Genomic DNA, 19,543 nt, shown 5'->3' on the forward strand with positions numbered 1-19,543 from the left:
GTCAGGTCTTAACACAGTTGTTTTCTCACAGGAAGATATTCTAGTGTTTGGTTAGAATGTTGAAGAACATAATCAAATCTTGAGTGACGTGTTGTCACAAGCTGAAAAGGCAGGGTTAACCTTACAGAAACATAAGTATGTGTTTCTTGTGCAAAAGTTTGAATATATGGGGCATCTAATTACGAAGGAAGGCATAAAGCCAAAACACAATCTAGTAAGTACTATAGTGAACACTGAGGTTCCAAGTGACAAAGATGCACCTAGGTCATTAATGGGCCTATTAGAGTGTTACTCAAAATGTATGCATGATTTTGCTCAGAAGACAGAGCCACCGAGAATGTTGTTATGAAAGGGTAAGAGATTTGTATTGGGTGAACAAGGACAAGCAGCCTTTATTCTGGTCAAGGATAATATTGCACAGGCAGTAGTCTTAGTTCCATATCAGCCAGGGGTGAAGACAGTTCTCACAGTGAACACCAGTGCTGTAGGGCTAGGAGCAGTACTTGCACAAATGCACGGCAAGATGGAAAAAACATAGCTTTTGCTTCACAATCATTGAATGATGTGGAAAGAAATTATTCTGTCATTGAACGAGAAGCATTGGCTGCAGCATGGGCAACTAACTATTTCAGAGTTTTTCTATGGGTGAATGTATTTCACCTGTGGATGAATCATTAACCTCTTCTCAAAATATTGGGATCAGGAGGTATAAAGAATTGTTCAGGAGGATTGGAAAGATTGGCAGTCAAACTACAGGATTATGATTGTGGAGTGGAGTATGTACCAGGTTGGAAAACTAAGGTTCCTGATTGTTTATCTAAGATGTCTGACAAAGCTGCTGAGCTATCTGAACTACCTACTGAATAAGTGGTAGCTAGTCTGGGGGTTGCCACTGAAGGGTTAGGCAATTCAGTTTCAAAAGAAGAGTGGATCAAGGCTATGGAGAAAGATGACACTTTAAAATGTGTCATAAAGTTGGTGAGAGGGGTGGTGAGCTGAGACAGGACTGTCCCTGATTGACTGTGAAGGTGATTGATGAGTTATCGGTTCATCATCAATGGCTGTTGATGAGAGGGTAACATCACTGAGTGCACTCAGATCTAGATTAATAAACTTGGCACATGAGAAACACCTGGGTCAGACCTTGACTAATAAAATGGTTAGAAAGAAATATTGGTGGCCACTTATGGACAATCAAGTGAAAGAATGGGTTGAGTAATGTGAACTGTGCAAAGATTCTGAAAAAGTTTGAGAGTGTGTATAGGTAATTTGCAAGAGAAGCATCATGTCTTCGAGGCCCAGGAGGTGTGAGAAAAGTTACACTTAGATTGTATTGGCCTTTTTGCCTTCCTACCAGATCATGAAAAGTTTGCTGCAGTTCTGGATGATGCAAAATCAAAATGGGTAGAGGTGGTGTTTATGAAATACATTACTACCAGTTCAACTATTGATGTGTTGAGTGAAGTGTTTAAAAGTGGCGGTGTACACTTCAAGTTTAGTTACTGACAGTTTCACACAACTTATTTCCCAAGAAATTAATTGTTTTTTTATCATTTTGGGGGAAAGGCATACTTGTACTTATCTATATAACCGACAAGGTAATGTAATGGACTCGTTGAGAGGGTCAACAAAATTGTGAAGGGTACTATGCAATTGGCAGGTAGTGTGGGGGTTTCTGTTCAGGATACAGTAAAGGATATGCTGTGGTTCTAGCGCTTCCCACATAATGCCACTTTGGCAAGAAACCCATTTGAGATGATGCTGGATAGGCAACCTGGAACCAAATTGGTGCCATCATGGATGTGTGGAGGGGTATCAATGAATCAACGGGAGTCTATCATGAGAGATGTGCAGAAACTTTACATTGAGGTTAGAGAATGGGTCAAGGTCAAGCCTGGTGGAGTGAGCAAAGGTTTGACCAAATTTCAAGGACCTTACAAAGTCAAATCTGTGGGTGGAAATCGGGTCAAGCTTGACAGTGGGCAAACTTGGAATCTCAGGAGGGTGGTATTGTACCAAAGACAAGGGGGTATGGAAACACAATTGATTGTTGAGGAAGGTCAAAACTCTCCATGGTTATTGATGAAGGACAATGCATTTACTACTCATCAAATTAAGAACATAGTACATGGTAATCTGGGAAGTATGGAGAGAAGAGATGGTTCAGCAAGAAATCTTCAAGAAGGAAGGGAGGCGGGGAGGGCAATAAGACTTCCGAGATATTTGGAAGATTGTGTGCAATTCAGGGGCATATTTATACTCTGTTTGCGCCGAATTTGCATCAAAAATGTTGACGCAAATTTGGCGCAAACCTAACACCATATTTATACTATGACGCCCGACCCCGCGAAAGTCAAAATTCCTCTGTGTGCGTCATTTTCTGGATGCGGGAAACCGCCTTGCGTTAATGGCAAGCAAGGTAGGCGTTCCCGTCCAAAAAATGACTTTAAGGGCTGTGCGCCTTATTTATACTCCTGCGTCATTTTGATGCACAGGAGGGGGCGGGCCTTAAAAAATGGCACACAGCCTGATGTTAAGGGGCCTGTGGGCTCCCTTCCATGGTCTCTGACCATGGAAGCTGTTCACAGGTGCCCTTCCCTGCCCCCAGGGACACCCCCTGCCACCCTCGCCTACCCCTGGAGGACACCCATGGATGGGGGGACCCATCCCAGGTAAGTACTGGTAAGTAGAGGTAAGTATGATTTTTAAATTTTTTTAAAGTGGCATAGGGGGGCCTAACTTGGGCCCCCCTACATGCCACTGTGCCAATGGCTATGCCCAGGGGACAAAAGTCCCCTGGGCATGAACATTGGGCAAGGGAGCATGACTCCTGTCTTTGCTAAGACATGAGTCATTTCAATGGGGGTTGTGAGTCAAAAAATGGCGCAAGTCCTGTTAGAGCCATGATTTTTTACTCTAACCTGACTTGCACCATTTTTTGACGCACAACCCACATTTTTCCCTACGCTGGTGCTGCCTGATTAGAATCTTTTTTTTACTCTGACCAGCCTGCAGCACCGGCTAACGTCAATCCATAAATAAGGCGACCACCTGGTGCGTAGGAATGGTGTTAGCCTTCGGTGAATTTTTTGACGCAAACCAGCGCCGGTGCTGGTTTGCGTCCAAAAGTATAAATATGGGCCTCAGTGTTTTGAAGTTTACTTTTAAGAGTTTGGACTGGCTGCATTTAGGTATGCCACCTTGGTACTGTGGCAACATGTGTGTTATGTCTTGGTATGTGGTTTGTGGATGTGATATTGTATGGTCTTCTCATTTTGCAGCTTTTATGTTGTGGTATTTTGCAGTAATCCATTTATTGTATTAGCATTAATTATTTGGTTCACAGGAAAGGGAAATATGTCATGATTTCTTGTGTTATGATTTACTCAAGCAGCTCCAGGTAGATTGACGCTGTGTGTGCATTTATGACATATATACATTTCATATGGCATGTGTTGGTTCCATGTTTTGAAATATGAAGTTCAGTTGCTAGCTGTGCATGGCTTGACTGTGTGTTGAGGTTTTATCTCTATTGAAATTAACTTCACTTAAGGATTTATAGTGTTAGAGACATCTTTATTTACCACCATTTCTCTTGTCAGGATCCTTCCATTGCCTTAGTATTACACATATAGTATATGGAAGAAATAGTAATCCAAACCTGAGGACTGCTTAAAGTGATGTAGAAGGCAAGCTGTAGAAATGCTTGGAGCCTCGTCCATGAAAACATTTTTTTTCCCTTAATATGCTAAAATGCCAGCAGAAGAGCTATCTCAATATATTTGTCTTTTTTGGTCATCTGGCAAAACGTCCGTCTCTCCTCCCTCAATAGCAGAATATTCATAATCAGACAACTGCTTTAGGACATTCTCTGTTCACAATAAATAAATCTCTTATAGCAGTAGTCTCATGTACAATCTTTCTCAACATCTTCCCTTCATCAGCCTTGTGCATTTTCATATAAGGAGAAAAAGGACCATAAGTAGAGGAAGGGGATTCAACATAAAGGCCCTCATTATGAACGTGGCGGTGTGGGCTGCCATGCCATCGGTGGCGGGAAATCCTGCCAGCCGGCATGGCGGCCCACACGAAACATAATGAAGCCATGGAGGGCCGCCATAGGCCTCACCCACCGCCATACTGCCTCCGTCAGGCAGCCTGGCAGTGGACGACATCATTATCCGACAGGGGAGCGCTGCTGCCCCTCGGATAATGATGTCTTTGCCTCCAGCCTTTCCCTGGTGGGTTTCCCCGCCAGGGAAAGGCTGGCGGAAGGGGTGCATCGTGGCACCCCTTGGGGTCCCTACACTGCCCATGCACTTGGCATGGGCATGGCATGGGCAGTGACCTGCGCAACGGGTGCAGCTGCACCCGCCGCACACAGACATTGACGGAGGCTCCATGTGGAGCCGCCGGCAATGTCCCGGCCAGCCATTCCTCTGGGCCGGCAGGCAGAAACAATGTTTCCATCAGCCGGCCCAGAGGAATGTTCATTATATGGCCGGCGGGGTTCCGGGGGAGCTGGCGGTCACTGGAGAGGCCGCTAGCATGAACACGACCATGTAAACCACTGTGTTCATAATGAGGGCCAATGTCTTGGTCCAGAATGAGTTTCCACTTTGAGACAAAATATCTAAAATTGCAGCATACACAGCAAACACCAAAAGACCAATGCATCTTGGTAGCTAAAACTAAATAAAACAAGGGCACATTTTCTTATACTCTCAGGCGCTTCTCCATACGTTGAATGCACTGCTGTCATAGAAACATTTCCATTATAGCCTATTCTCCGAGTACAGCAGGCTAATACATCAGTAGGGATCAGTGATCATTTTCACAAGTCTCCCATACATAGACTCCCTCATAATACCAATCTTTTCTTCCCAAGCCTGGTATGGAAGGAAGTAAGGAAGTCATTGTGAAAGGTTCAAGCATGACCAGAATCTGAAGGTATGTTATACCGCACATTTCCTTTGTCTTCGTCTCAGATGATACTTGAAAAAAGGGTGCAAATCCTGGGAAGGACTTCTTCTTTTGTGGCTCTCAGAAGGGTGAGTGGAGTTTCCCTCACAGTTTTCCTTCTTTTTTTCTGTTTCAGATAGGTGGTATTCACCTCAAAAGTAATGACTGGAAACAGGAATTTGAAGGCATTGTCTTTTTTGTAGCAAAGATGGCTTTGTATTTTTATTTAGGTGTGATTTATTTACTACACAGACAAGGTTGTCATAATCTCAAGGCTGATTCTGTTCTGCATTTCTTCATAAGAGCTCTAAGGAAGCGGTTAAACTGGCCACTGTTTCTCTTGCTCCTGCAAGCTTTGCAAAAGGAAGTAATCATTAGTGCAGATTGAAGGGTTGCATTTGCTGAGAGGATGTCTGGCAGTGCTTACACACTTTGTTTAAGGTCGTTTGAAAAATGCTGGTATTTGATTTTTAGAAACATGATGTATTCTGTGGGCGTTGATGGTCACTAAAGGGTTGGAAGATTTATTTATTTCCATTTATAATTATTTTTGTCCATAACATGTTTTTTTCTAAAAGAAAGCTCTATGAAGTGAGGTTTCATTAATGCATACAAAAGTAGTGCAGTTTGGGTTGGAGAGGTAACTGTATAAATGGTAGATCAGATGAGTCAATTTACAATAACAAAAAGCAAACAAGAGAGATGTACATGTTAGCACATAAAAAGAGCAATTATGTTATTTGAAGGTGAGATGGGGAATGGTAGCCACAAATGCGCAATGTGGACAGTTATATGTATACATTGAGTTGTCACATGTAGAACATAATTAGGTACAGCTCTGAGCCTCAACATTGAGTAAACAGGATTTCAGGGAAAACATGAAGGCTGGTAGTTATGGAGAGGGCCTTGGTCAGCTGGAAGAGAATGCCCAAGCAGAGGGTTCAGAAAGCAGATTGAGCTAAAACTTGATGGTGTGCAGGGAACTGGGCACAATGAGGAGTTTAAGTTTGGCTGAGCTCATTGTTCGCATACAATGGTGCGAGGAAGTGAGAAGACACAGGAATGCGGAGATAGTCAATGGATTGCATTAAAGACTAAAGTGAGGAGTTTGATATATGTTATTTTGTTGGCAAATAGCCATTCTGTTACCACAGTTAAGAAGTAGATTGGTGGTATTTAAGTGCTCCGGTGGGAAAATGTATCGCTTTGTCAAGTGGGGAGAAGTATTTGAGAGACACACACAAGGAGGATGCTGCAATAATCCAATGTACTTATGACAAGTGTGTTAGTTTGTGATTTGGTGTTATTGAACGGGAGATGAGCACGTTTACTTGACAATGAAGCAGTAGTCTTGCAAGTGAAATCTTAGTGGAAATGAGTGATTCTAATTACAAACTCTAGTCCATGATAACTCCATGCAGTGGGGGGGAGAGATAATGACAGGAGAGGGCGTAGAAATGGTCATAGGTGTGAGGTCGCAGAAGCAGTCTTGCAACAGTTAAGCATAGAGAATGTAGGCTGTGGGGTAAAATGTAGCTCTTACAGTAATACCTGCCTTGCTCTTGATTTCAACAATTCTGATGTAGCAGGATATTTATGAGTTGTTCACCAGGAAAGTACTCTGCTCTTATAGAAATGGCGCACGCCCAAAGCACAAAGTGGTGTTTCTTATAACCTGGGTAAGTATGGGCCAGATGGCCATGCCATGAAACACTAGTGGTCACTGCATGCATAGTCATGCTATATAGTCCTTTTCCCCCATAGTTTAATTTCTGGAGATTGCCTATTGGCCCTCCATGGTAATTTGGTGTACTCTACTACCTACAGAACTCATCACTTCCCCCATAGTGATATGTGTGTCGCCTAACTGTGAGGCACAAAGGTTTTTGTGGCATACCAGGCAGAGATTCCCCCATTGGATATTTAGCCCCAGAAGGTGGATTGTCTTGATACATAGCATAGCCTAGCTGTTGCCATTGTACCTCTGAATGTCCTTGCGCTGTTCCCTCCTCTCTCTCCACCTTACATAAGTCATTACAGCCATGTTGTGTGTTTCTGGTTCTGATTATCATATTCTCAAGGAAACAGGTAAAGAACGTTTGTGCTTATCTTCTTGATTCAGACCAGGTTGACCAGGTCAGTCTTTGGCCTAAGAGGTAGCCTCATCTGAACTAATACAGTGGATAAAGGCAAGGCCGCTGCTAACACCTGAACAAAGACGATGTGGTAAGGGCCCACTCTCGCTTTTTGTTGTCAGCTTGGGTACTAGAAAATTAAAGCTCAGCAACAAGTATCTGATCTCTGCTCACAATACACAAGTCCTGGTGATATTATGAGATGTTTCTCATGATCATGGGACTAGAACTTTGACATGAGATCAATCTGAGGTTTGTAAAAGATGCCCTTGAACCAGAGTGAATGCTCCCAAAAATCCAAGAGCTACAACAGATCCATATAGTGGTCTGCGCCTCTCCAAACTGCCACTGTACAAGAATATTGGCTAGCCCGGACATGTGTCCATAATTAACGTTCAAGGAAGATCTGAACCCAACACAGAGGACGGATTATGCCAGGGTCATAAATAGTGACTCTCTCTCTCATCACTTGGGGTCATCTTGAAGTACCACTTTCAGCGGCGGCTCCTCCGCTAAGGCGGAAGAGCGTCACCCCACTGCTTTATGCAGTGGTCGAAAGGAAAAAACAAAATGATAATAACAACGTTATTTTCATTTTATTTTTCCTCGGGGACCCAGGTTAGGGTAGGGCAGGGCTGGAGAAGGAGGACTGGAGCCAGAGTAGTGAATGCACATTAGTCCACATGTCGCTATGGCCGGCCGTGTTCGGCCGGCCAAACAGTCATGCACACTTTGCATTTGTCGACCCAGTTGTATTGAACAGCCGGGAGGAGAAAGTGCACAGGGCCCTACTCCCTGTCTGAGCCCCTAAGCAGGGTGCTCAGACCAATCACGATGCTGCTGTCATGCTGTTGGCAGCAGCTTAGTGATTAGAGGTGAGTCTGGAAGCCTTGTGCTTCCGGGAGTCCGAGGAGGACAAAGGGAGAGACGGAACTGTCTCTCCCAACACAGAGGTAAATTTTTTTAAATATAATTTTTTTAATACCCCCCTGCCCAGCCACCCTAGTTGACAAGTAGCCGCCACTGAATAGTTTAAAGTCATGCATTGCTAAGAACCAAAAGTGTGAAAGTCTTAGACTGCTATGTGTGCTTGGAACCAGAGCAGGTTAAGAAACAAGACCAAGCTGCTTGAGTACTGCTATGATATTTGTTGCTGAGACAGAGACCTGTGGATGCCTCAAGTTACAAAAGAAAGAGCGGTCTTACACCCTCATCCTTCTCCTGAGACCAATATGAAATGTAATATCACAAAATAAGTAATAGAGCACTTGTTGTACCTATGGGTCAGTCAATTTGTAAGATGGCGCCCTAGTCAATACAAGCATAATAATTATATAAAAAGATTTTTAGTTCTTTTGCACTCCTTTAAAAATAAGTCCAGATTTCATATGAAGTAGTGAGTTGTTCTTTTACTTCATCTTGATATGGTCAAACATTCAATACAGTTGGTCCCGTAATGTCAAATTACAAATGATTTGGCCTACACCTGTTTTGTCTAAACCTGGACTTTTTCGAGGCTGTCTAAAACTGTTAATATCCCGGAAGTGTTGCTGTTAAAAGTGAGAAGTCAATCCTTGTGGATAGTACATCAAATAAACATGTAAAGGACCGACATAGTAAGTCTGATATCAATGTGATTTCTCAAAACTAACGAGTGGCCTGTCCGTTAAGCCAGATAAGGGTTCAACATTGTATATGGTGCAATCAGGCTGAATTATCTAATTCAGTTGCCTCTGTAAACATGGAGTCTCAGACCTTGATAAGTCCTATAAGTATCATAGTAGTGCAGTGGTTGTTGGCATTCACCGTGAGAGCATGACATTGAACTGCTGTGAACAGCCACTAATTCTATACTATGACCATCGGTTTGCGAAAGCATCCAGTAAACTGCACTGCTATGCTGACTGCCATATCCCAGCACCATCACAGTGATCCAAGTATTCCTTTGTCCAGGCAGCTGCCCAGGAGAACCAACGTGGAGACACATGTCCACCACTAAAGACATTAAGACATTTACCAAATACCTCTAAAGAACTTTCTGACTTCCCTTTGCAGTCCAGGCACTGCAACTGCGTGACAGCACTCATACAAATAGGAACACACCTGCAGATGGTGTTAATGGATGAGAGCACTATCTACTGTGGGAGAACCAGATTGTTCATATTGCATGTGTTGAACATAAAATTTCTTTTGAGGCTAAGGGAAGATATTTTTGGATGCAATTAAGATTTTAACAGTGTACTGGTCTTATATTTGTATTGAAATTATGACACTGCCAGAGCATTATATATTATATGCCATCCTAGTGTTACCTGTATCTTATTATTCTGCCCCATACTGCCAGTTAATAAGATTTGTCTACTCACCATTGCTGCCAACTTAGAGTCAAAGCTTGAAAAGGAGGGCCAAGATTCACTAAGAAGTAAAGAAATACAGTGCCGCAAGTAAATGTGTTGCACTGTGTTGCGTGAAAGAGAGAGAGCACCACAGTGCCATATTTACTAATGTGTGGCACTGTTCTCTCTCCCTGTGTTGACGCACTTAAGGCAGCCATGAGTCAACACAGACACCTTACGTCATAATGCAAGGATGTCTGCATTGTCTGAAGCATAGGTTTTGTACTGGCCTATGAGTATCGTAATATGCCGTGGTTGTTGGCATTCATCGTGAGCATGACATTGAACAACTGTGAACAGCCACTAATTCTATTTGATAACCATCAGTTTGCCAAAGCAAACCAAAGTGTGTTCCTTCGAGCAGATGGGAGTTCCTTCGCGTAGAAAGGGTGTTTCTTCCAGTAGAAAACCTGTGCTTTAAGGTTTTTCCCACTTTGTATGTGTGCTGTACAATGTAGCACACATGCAAAGTGGAAAAAACAAGTAGAAATGAAAACATTTCTCACCGGCATGCTAACCTCGAGGAGGCATGGGAGTTTGGTACAAATACCTGTCTTTAATTCTTTGTAGCTAGGGATTTGCATCACAACCTATGGGTGGTTGCATGACAACGTCCGTGCACCACCCACGGAACACCCACTTGACACAAAGTAATGCAAAAAAGTGCATTGCACAACTTTGCTTTCTGTGAGGTACTATCCAACGCAAATCCTGATTTGTGTTGTATAGTAAATTACACCTAACCACTTTGTGCTGGGTTTGTGTTAGAAAAGTAACAAACCTGACGCAAATTGTTTGTAAATATGGAGCGAGGTCCTGGCTTTCAGTGAGCATCTGGATCCTGAGACGTCAGTGACAAAAGGCAATTCTTGTTATAAGGATTGCCCGGTCACCCCGGAGTTCCTTAGGTCCCAGACAACTCATGTTATTTAAAGCCATCCAGCCAGTGAATGCAAATAGTTAGTTGGAGATATGATTGAGAAAAGTAATGAGTACTTTCAAAGAGAAGACAAGTTCTACCACCTGAATAACATGAATTAATGACTCAATGAATTGGCCATTTATAGAATGCATGAACACTCTCTCCTCTACATTGCAAAAACTAAAATGAGTGCTCCGATGCTAATCCCTTACCAACATCACCAATGTGTTCAATGGAGGCAGAAAACAGACATATTTTCCATGGCGTAAAAGTGAGAGAATAATTACTCTGAGATCAGAGACTAGTACCATTAGAAAAATGTTGTCAATGTTCAGCCACTAGTGAAGAGAAAGTCCTCACTCCTAAGCTGGTCCATCAAATTTTGGATAGCAAAAGCAAGGCTAAAGAACATTTTAGAGTTTGAATGGGAAGGTATTGTTCCTCTACAATGGATTCCACAATGACAAATGCACAATGACTTAAATATAGAGCATATAATCACAGGAAGAAAGTAAGTACAGAGAAATTAGGAGAAATTGGGTTACTGAGACTGCAGCAGGCACTCACATTTTGAACAATTGGTTGGCTAGAGAAAAGATGGTTGAGCAGACCAAATTCAATTCCGTAGTCCAAATGAGAGATGTAATGGCCTTAGGCACCATTTTTTGATAGTGGCTTAAAGAAGAGGAATCATTTTCCTCAAAGCCTACCAGAGGAAAAGGCAGGTAGAGGACACTTTGAGAAGGCAACATAGAAAGTGACACCAGGATTAATAACTGGGATGGGCAAAGGCTTAAAAAATCGGAGACCCCAGCCTGAAGTTCAGATGAATGTGGATGTCCCAACACCAATAACTCTGTTTTGCCAGATTTAAGTGCTGCAGTGTTGTCATTCAGCAAGGTAGCAATGGCAGTCACAGTCTTGAAAGCGAGGTATAGCATGAGACAAATAATTCATACAAATGATAATTTGTGTATCATCAGTGTATGGAAATATCTATACAAATGAGAGTTGCAGTGGTGCAGAATACACATAAAACATTGCTGGGCTTAAGAAAGAGCCCTAATAAACATCACATAGAAATGATGGGTGGATAAAAGTTAACAATGGTATACACAGCTCAAAACGGGAGGTGATGGTATTAAAAGAGGTAGTATAAAGGGAAAAATAGGAGTCCAAGACAGAACTTTGTAAGCTACCCACCATTAGTAGGACCTTGCTGCACATTTGGAAACTGAGACAAATTGCTAAGGATGGCATGAGGAGAACCGATCTAAAGCAGCACCAAGGATGCAAAGAGATTCAATGGTAATAAGACGAATCATATGAGTGATACTATCAAATATGTATAGCAGATCAAGTGAGATAAGGTAGCTTAGAAGCAGTTGTGATAAGCGGTGGCAATGAAATTAGGAATCCAAAATATGACTATCTCCATGGGGTTGAAGGACCTGATGTCAGATGAAGGGGGTCAAGTAAGATGTGTTAAGAAAGGCAAAAAGTAAGCCCTTTAGAAACAGTCTTTCAAGGTTTTTGTGAAAAATGACATTTCAAAGATGGTTATGTATCAGAATATCAAACACAGAAATATCACCTGACATTAATATCATGTCATACCCATGGTTTACAAAATATCTCCCCATTCGGTGGTCAAAGTGCTTTAAAAACGTATGGGAACTGTGATCCTGAGTGCAATGAGGGTGGAGTCATTGAACTGGGAGGTGGGGATCAAAAAGGTGGCTAAAAAGAACAAAATATGCTGCAGCTATTTTGATGTCCTGACACCTTCAGGTTACTGCATGTATAATAACACACATTAAATGAAAAATAAATGCAAGTCAAACTAATCAGTGGGAAACACACTTTTATGTAGCCTCTGTTGGTTATTGTGATTACTGCCAATGTTTGTGTGTGTAAATAGAGAGCCACAAAAGCATAGCCTATTTAGTGCAGTGAGTATGGGTAACGTGTGTATTTTAGTACTATAAGGCTCCAGCCTGTGACAGGAAGCTCTGTAAGTAAGTCATTATTTTCACCTGGTATTAGATACAGTTAAAGGTAGGCTGAAACAACTACTGCAAACGATTTAGATGCAGGTAAAAAAAAGGTGCTTTCAAACTATAGATTTTAATGCGCACATTGTACATAGTGGAAACATTGTTATAGGTATCCTAAAAGCAGGCATTCCGCAGCTCAGAATAACAATACTTTGTCATTACTAAGCTTCAAGTGACTATCAATTAAAGTCAATACTGGCGTCCAAGCAGCCTTTCTTTTGCAGATTAACCAATTACACACACATTTGCATTTATTCCAGGCAGCAGGAATCCTGACAGGAAGCTTCTTCATCTTTTAGCTGCCTGTCCCTCCCTCGGCGTTACAGCACAGCAGACTCCCTCCTTTCCATTTCAGCCATGGCATGTTAGCCGTCAGAATTCATTGCCCCTGCATGGTTGTCTTTTCTCAAGAAGTAGGGGAACTGTGCTGCTTAAAATAAAAAAAACAGTATGGGTACGTCATGCCCCCCAGAAACCGCCCACTTCGACATCTGATACCATTGAGTGTCGATGTTCTATTACTAACTCCAAAGGGGTAATATGTAAAGAACAATAATTATGTCAGATGACATTCAGACAATGGTATTGTCATATCACACCTTGAGAGACCGAAAAATAGATGGGGCGAAAAGAGATGTCAGGCACAGCAGTTTGTCCGAATAAGATCCACTCTTTCCAGAGTGTAGGTCGCCAAGTTTTGTTCAAAGTTAAAGTTTTAGAATTGTCAGTCGATGTTGTATTTCACAATTCATTGTAGTCCCTAGGTTTTGCCCTACGAATCATGTGAACCCCGATGAAATATTAGATGATTTCTGAAAAAGAAATCAATATAAATTGAAACAAAAATGTACATCATTGTTTTGAGGTATTCTCCAAAAGGATTATTTTTTCATAATAATATCCCATTATAGTGATTTTGCTTAACACATCACAAATCACCTACTGTGTCTAGAGAACTGATAGGGTTTTAGCTGTACAGCCTGCAGCAATATGTCCTCCAAATATCTGCTATCAAAGCAAACAGTTTTCCGCACCAGCTTAGATGATGGGTTTCTTATTCTTTGAATCACATTTTATATTTTTGTTCTTCAAGCGTTTGTACATGTCCCCTATTCTCTTCTGTTTTCAGACTATGGGACTGATTTAGATATTGGCGGACGGGTTACTTTGTCACAATGGTGATGGATATCCCATCTGCCAAAATCTAAATCCCATAGGAAATAATGGAATTTAGATTTCGGCAGATGGGATATCTGTCACAGTTATGACAGAGTAACCGGTCCCCCAATATTTAAATCAGGCCCTATGTTGTTAAGATCACTCATTAGGCAAATTCATTCACTGCAGAGATCTGCCTCTTTAACTGGTAATCATAGGTTTCAATTTTTTAAGGGCTGTCACAATCACACATGGCACTTAGGTAGACAAAATGAGACGGTTAACACCATCACCTAGCATAAAAGCAGCAAGAAAACACTGTTTTGTGTGGTGTACCATCACATGGTTAAAAATTGCACTCCATCCTAAAACTATTTTGGTAAGAATGTTTTTATGTCATGTTATACACATGCACGCCAGTAACTGTTTCATTGTGCAGGGAACATGAAAGAACCTCAAGAGACCATGCCCAGGGAAGACAAGGCCAAGATCAGGAATTGTTATAGATGCACTGAGGTTCAGAGACTTGGAGCCATGACAGAGAAACTCCTACCTCCAATATCATTCCTCAGGAAGCAGGTAACAGCCAGAAGATGTCAGCCAAAAGTAGAACCACACAAGACATTGCTGGAAAATAATCCACAGATTGCCTACAACACATCCGGAACATATTTGGAAGCCCGGCTGTGGAATAATGCTATTATACAGGTAGGTGGAGAAACCGCTCTTTAGCATGTTTGAGTGGGTACTGGGCTGCAATATAGCAATAACATCTTACTGGAAGAGAGACTGAAGAACTTTGATGAAATCTGAGCAGATTTTATTCTTCCTTCCAAACAGTGATGAATGTGCATTCAGTTAAGACTGTGTATGAAAATCATTACTAGGCTAGATACCTTCTGACCTTACAAGGTCTATGCTTGATTCCTTTCTCAGGAAGTGATGTGACTGAAGAAGAGTCATATCCGGCCTATATGCTTCTACAAGAGACCCATTGTTTTCAGCCCCTAATGAAACAAAGCTTTGGTTGACCTGGTCATTGGGTACTCGAACAAAGAATGGCATACTCTCCTAGGACATCAAACTAAAGGGTTATAGAAGACAAAGTTAAAACTCAAGTCCTTCAAAATACTGCACGAGTGGCATTGGGCTTCACAAAACCAACACTGATTTAATCAGAGTCATACTGCAAATCTGTTAATTTTTGGCACTGTGTGTGAGTGGGGGGGGGTATTCTGCATGCCTTGTAGTCATGCCTGGCACTTTCGACCTATTAGCGAGAGATACAAGCAGATATGGCGTACACTATAATGCCTCTATGTTACTGCTACACGGCTTTTCAGAAATACCAGTTCTCATGAATCAAAGATGTGGAAGGCATGCTACGTCCCTATCAGTTGCTACTCTGTGGGTCTTGAGGCACTGGAAGGCCCCAGAAAAAAACGAATTGTACAGATAGTGCAGGCGCGAAAGACTAATCTATAATCCCAATGAACAGTTATCTACATTTGAAGAAAATTAGGGACAGTTATTACCCTGATCCCGAAGTAATGTTTGTCATCCTAACAGCTGCAGGGATAAATGCATATCTATTGTAATTTGCTTCAGTGGTTGAATGGATCACTCCAGTGAATAGTATACCATTCCTATGCTTTCTTGGCAAGTGTTATTATGCAAAACGAATCTCCAGTGCTGATGATCTTGATGTAATGTCACCGGGTGGGATTCTGACAAGACTGGAATACTCAGCTGGATACAGTCATGGCATGTATGGTATAAAGGCAGAAATGGTACGGTTTGCTGCATTGTAGGATTCATTTCTGAGGCGTGTAGAGCGATCTCTTACTGATAAATCAATATTAATACTTTTCAACATACACAACCAAAGTAACCAAACCCAAGGCATCCATTATAAACATCAGTTCTAATTCCCTGGAACCTTCAGGTACACCCTGCTTGGGATCTCTCTCTACATAGGTTGCCTTATTGGCCATAGTCATCCCACCACTTTCCCACATTTTCCAAAAGTTTATGGGGCCATCCCCTGCCTTTACAGGTCGGTTCTTCCACCTTAGCACACTAGTCCATTGCCTCTTGAGCAGGAAGGTTAGACGATTTACAATTACATTCAATATCTCTCTTGGCAACAGCTGTGGCCATTCCCAGGGGTGCCCTCAAACTGTCAAGGATCTACTGTAAAGCCATTCTTGACTTCAGGTCAGTTGTTCTCCCTAGGATTCAGACTAGTAGTTTCCCAATTCTAGAACAATACTTCACTATTTTGTGGCATTGCCAAAGCATATAAAAAAGTAAGTTTTGGATTCTGTACAGTGAAAGCAGGAGGGGTTGGGTAGATGTGCTGCATACAATAGGCATCTGGGTGCCTAATATGTGATGTGTAAGTATTTCAGCTGTATGATCCCGAGACAAGTGGATATAGCAATTTCTGAAGAGCCATCCTAGCTACCCTCCATTCTGTGTCATCTAGTGGAACCACCCATCTCTCCCTAACAGCAACTAGGGCATCAGAGTCAATAATGACTCAGAATAGATATATCTGTGAGATACTCCCTTCCCCAGCAGACCAATCAGGATGTGTGCTCCAGTGGGTTGTACTCCGAGAGTTCCACAAATTCAGCTTGGTAGTTCTAAAGCACATAGTGAAGCTATATGTATCTATAAAATTGGGAGTGGGCCAATTCAAACTGTGCTTGGCGATCTCAGAAGAACTACATCTGGGAGCCTTGTGAGACATATCCTATGTTAGTAATGCTAATTAAGTCCCACCTCTTAAAACCCTCCAGTTTAGTAGTGTGCTTCAACCACCAGCATCTCTGCCAGAACGGGACCTGTTGTATCAGTTTGTGGCCCAAGCCAATTAGGTGCAGCACAGATCAATTTAGGAAGACCACCCCGATGATCTCAGCAAGATGTTGAAGGATGGGGCCTCCATACAACATATCCATCACCTTGTCCAAGCCTAGCAGGGCTGTTTTTGTCTGGTAGCCCTGGTCAGTCCATCCTCCAAAAGGCCATGCATTAATTAGCAGGATGTGGGGCCCAGTAGTAAAGGTGAATATCTGCCATCCCCATTCCCCATCATACAGGGACTGTGTGCAGTTGAATGCCTTAGATTTGTTTTGTGAATTGTTTATATGCCGTTGTTTGGTACTTGTACTGTGTCTCATGACAAAAAACAGAAATAAAGATTTTAAACTTTTTTTTTAAATAAATGTCGGCCAAAGGTCAATACAGTTTGATGGTGAAGTACAACTTTAACTGGCACCATCAGAATTGTGGTAAATGTCAACCTGGTGAGCTGTACATTATGGTTTAGAAGCCATCCTGCCCAAAATTGGCAGTCAGTGAAATAATCCTCATAAGAGATTGGGCCTTACTATAGTTAGGGATTGTCATAATCATAATCAAGTTGAGCTCCAATTATAATCAAAATTTCCAGATGTTTGCTCTCCTGATAAGTCAGTAGATTTTCATGATATTTATATGTTTGTTTGGGATGGATGAAATAGGTGGATGTAAGAACAAACATCTGCACCATCAGTTGCAACTCGCTGCAATATTTGAACCTAATGGTTTTCACTCACTACAAGTACTCACCAAAAGGTCGAAGCCAGAAAGCGGATGACCATATATCGACTCTAAGTCCAGTTCAATTTAAACCACTGGCCTCCCATTCAGTCCCCACAAGCCATCAAACCTTGTGGAAGGAAAGTGCTGAGGCATCGTCATCCTCCAAACAAACGGCTACCGGTATGCCATCGAAGTACATCTAGAATAGGAGGCCATGGGAGGGAGGACTTTGACCAGAGGGGTCAAGGGCAGACCGTTGGGCACACCACAACCTACATCATGTTTTAAAGAGATAAAAGGTGGAATAGACACAAACTGGGCTTTCAGACAGGCCGGAGGCTATTACTAACCAGTAACAAGCTGTTGCCCCATTCCAAGTTTCTTGCATCCTGGCAAAAAATGCCTTCAGGCCGTTGAAATATCTAAAACAGTCAGGGATCTACACAGTCACCCTTTGCTACCATGCCCAGGTCATCCTGTGCCGCAGTAATAACATATTCGGACCAGCAATTCAGGAGGAGGCCCATCAACACTTGATCCTGACCATTAGTTGTCTCCTCTAGAAAGTGACCTTTATCCACCATGTGGGTTATATTATTAGGTATGCCCTCACAAGGAACAAAGTGACTGGACGATAGTTGGACGGAATATCTGGGTGTACAATTTTTATATAATCAGGATCACAGCTTTGTTAATGCCTTGGGTGCCTCCACCAAGAGAGAGTAACCTACTTAGGATCTAGTCCAGTGGAGAAGCTACATCCAAGTCTAATTGTTAGTTAATGCGACAACTGTAGAGGCTTGTGTGCAACCGGTAAAATCACAGCACTATGACAAGGCCAAAACTGAGTCAGGAAGAGCTATCTAAGATCTAAGCTTTAAGATGCTAAGGATTTTCTTCTTAGAGTACATGACACAAGTCTACTTATCGCTATATTTATTTGATATTTTTCGTACCAGAATATTACACCCTGCATCATCTCTCACAGGAAGTAATCGACAGCACTGGTCAATGTGAGAACAATTTATTTTATAGTGCATTGCACCGGACGTTTGCTATTTCTGATTGGCTGGTTCAGAGTTCCTCGGAGTGGTAAAGCGGAGTGTGCCTTGCTGACATACAACTCATGGCCTCCAGCATATCACACTTGTCAGGACGAGCATTCAGTTCATTTAGAAAAGCATATAGAGAACAAGAAAACGCATATTTGTTGGGCAAGAAAAGTTGTAAGAAACATTTACATCATGAAACCATAAATATACCATCCCAATCAAACTTTTTCTATCCCGACAGCTGATGGATGCTCTACACCCCGACCAATTGTAATTAGGAGTAACAAGAACAGCTGTTTTTTTGTCCCTAACCACATGTATACTAAAAGATATGGGATTTACAAGTCGCCAAGGAGTTATCTCTAAAAACAAAAAAAGAAGCAAGAAAAAAAGAAAGACGTGTGCGCAGCCCATTGACAGGATTGCTGAATACCAAGGATAGCTATTCTTGAGTCCACCTCAAGCCTCTGTTATCCGCCCCTCTCTATACTCATGGCCACTGGAATTATGCGATTCTGCGGCTGTCTTTTTTTTTGCACAATTAAGGATTTGTCACATAATTTATCATCTGATTCATAATCTGATGATTTTAACAAATAAGAGTTGTTTCTAGCGCAAACAGATTAAAAGTTACATAAAACGTGGCAATGTATTGGAAGATGCTTTGCAAAGGTTACCTTGTCAGCTTTCAGTTGCTTGTTTATGTGTTTGGTTGTTAAACTGGTACTACTTAGGTGAAATATTTGCCCAGAGTATTACCATGAGTAAAAGTTACAAAATGATGAAGTAATGCTATAAAACATTGTTGCATTATACTGGCTAATTTGCCTTTTCTTGCCACATGATTTGTTGTTCCCTGCCATACAATTTGGCGCTCATCTGCCGCATAATTCCAGTGGCCTTGCCTATACTTCTTTAACCTTGTTCTTGCATGTTTCTTTGCTTCCCTGCGGACGCCTCTGTCACTGTTTTCCTGTGTTTCTTTTCTTCGTGTCTTTTCCTCAGTCTTTCTTTTGCTTTTGATCAAAGTCGGCTGATAAAAATTAAATTCTGCTCCCACAGAGGTAGTGCTGGTCCCACCACTTGCAACCACAAACACACATCAAGCAGCGCCAGTTGGCCTCCCTATTAAGAATTTGAATGCCACGTAGCGAGCATGTCAGTTTTCTTTCAGAATGGCAAAGCACATTTCTTATTAAAATATGAAAAATCCCCCCCGAGTGTTTCTATGCAAAAGCCGCAGCTATTACAGGAAATGGTCAGCATTCCA

The sequence above is a fragment of the Pleurodeles waltl genome, chromosome 2_2 (assembly GCF_031143425.1).
Source record: "Pleurodeles waltl isolate 20211129_DDA chromosome 2_2, aPleWal1.hap1.20221129, whole genome shotgun sequence".
Taxonomy (NCBI): domain Eukaryota; kingdom Metazoa; phylum Chordata; class Amphibia; order Caudata; family Salamandridae; genus Pleurodeles; species Pleurodeles waltl.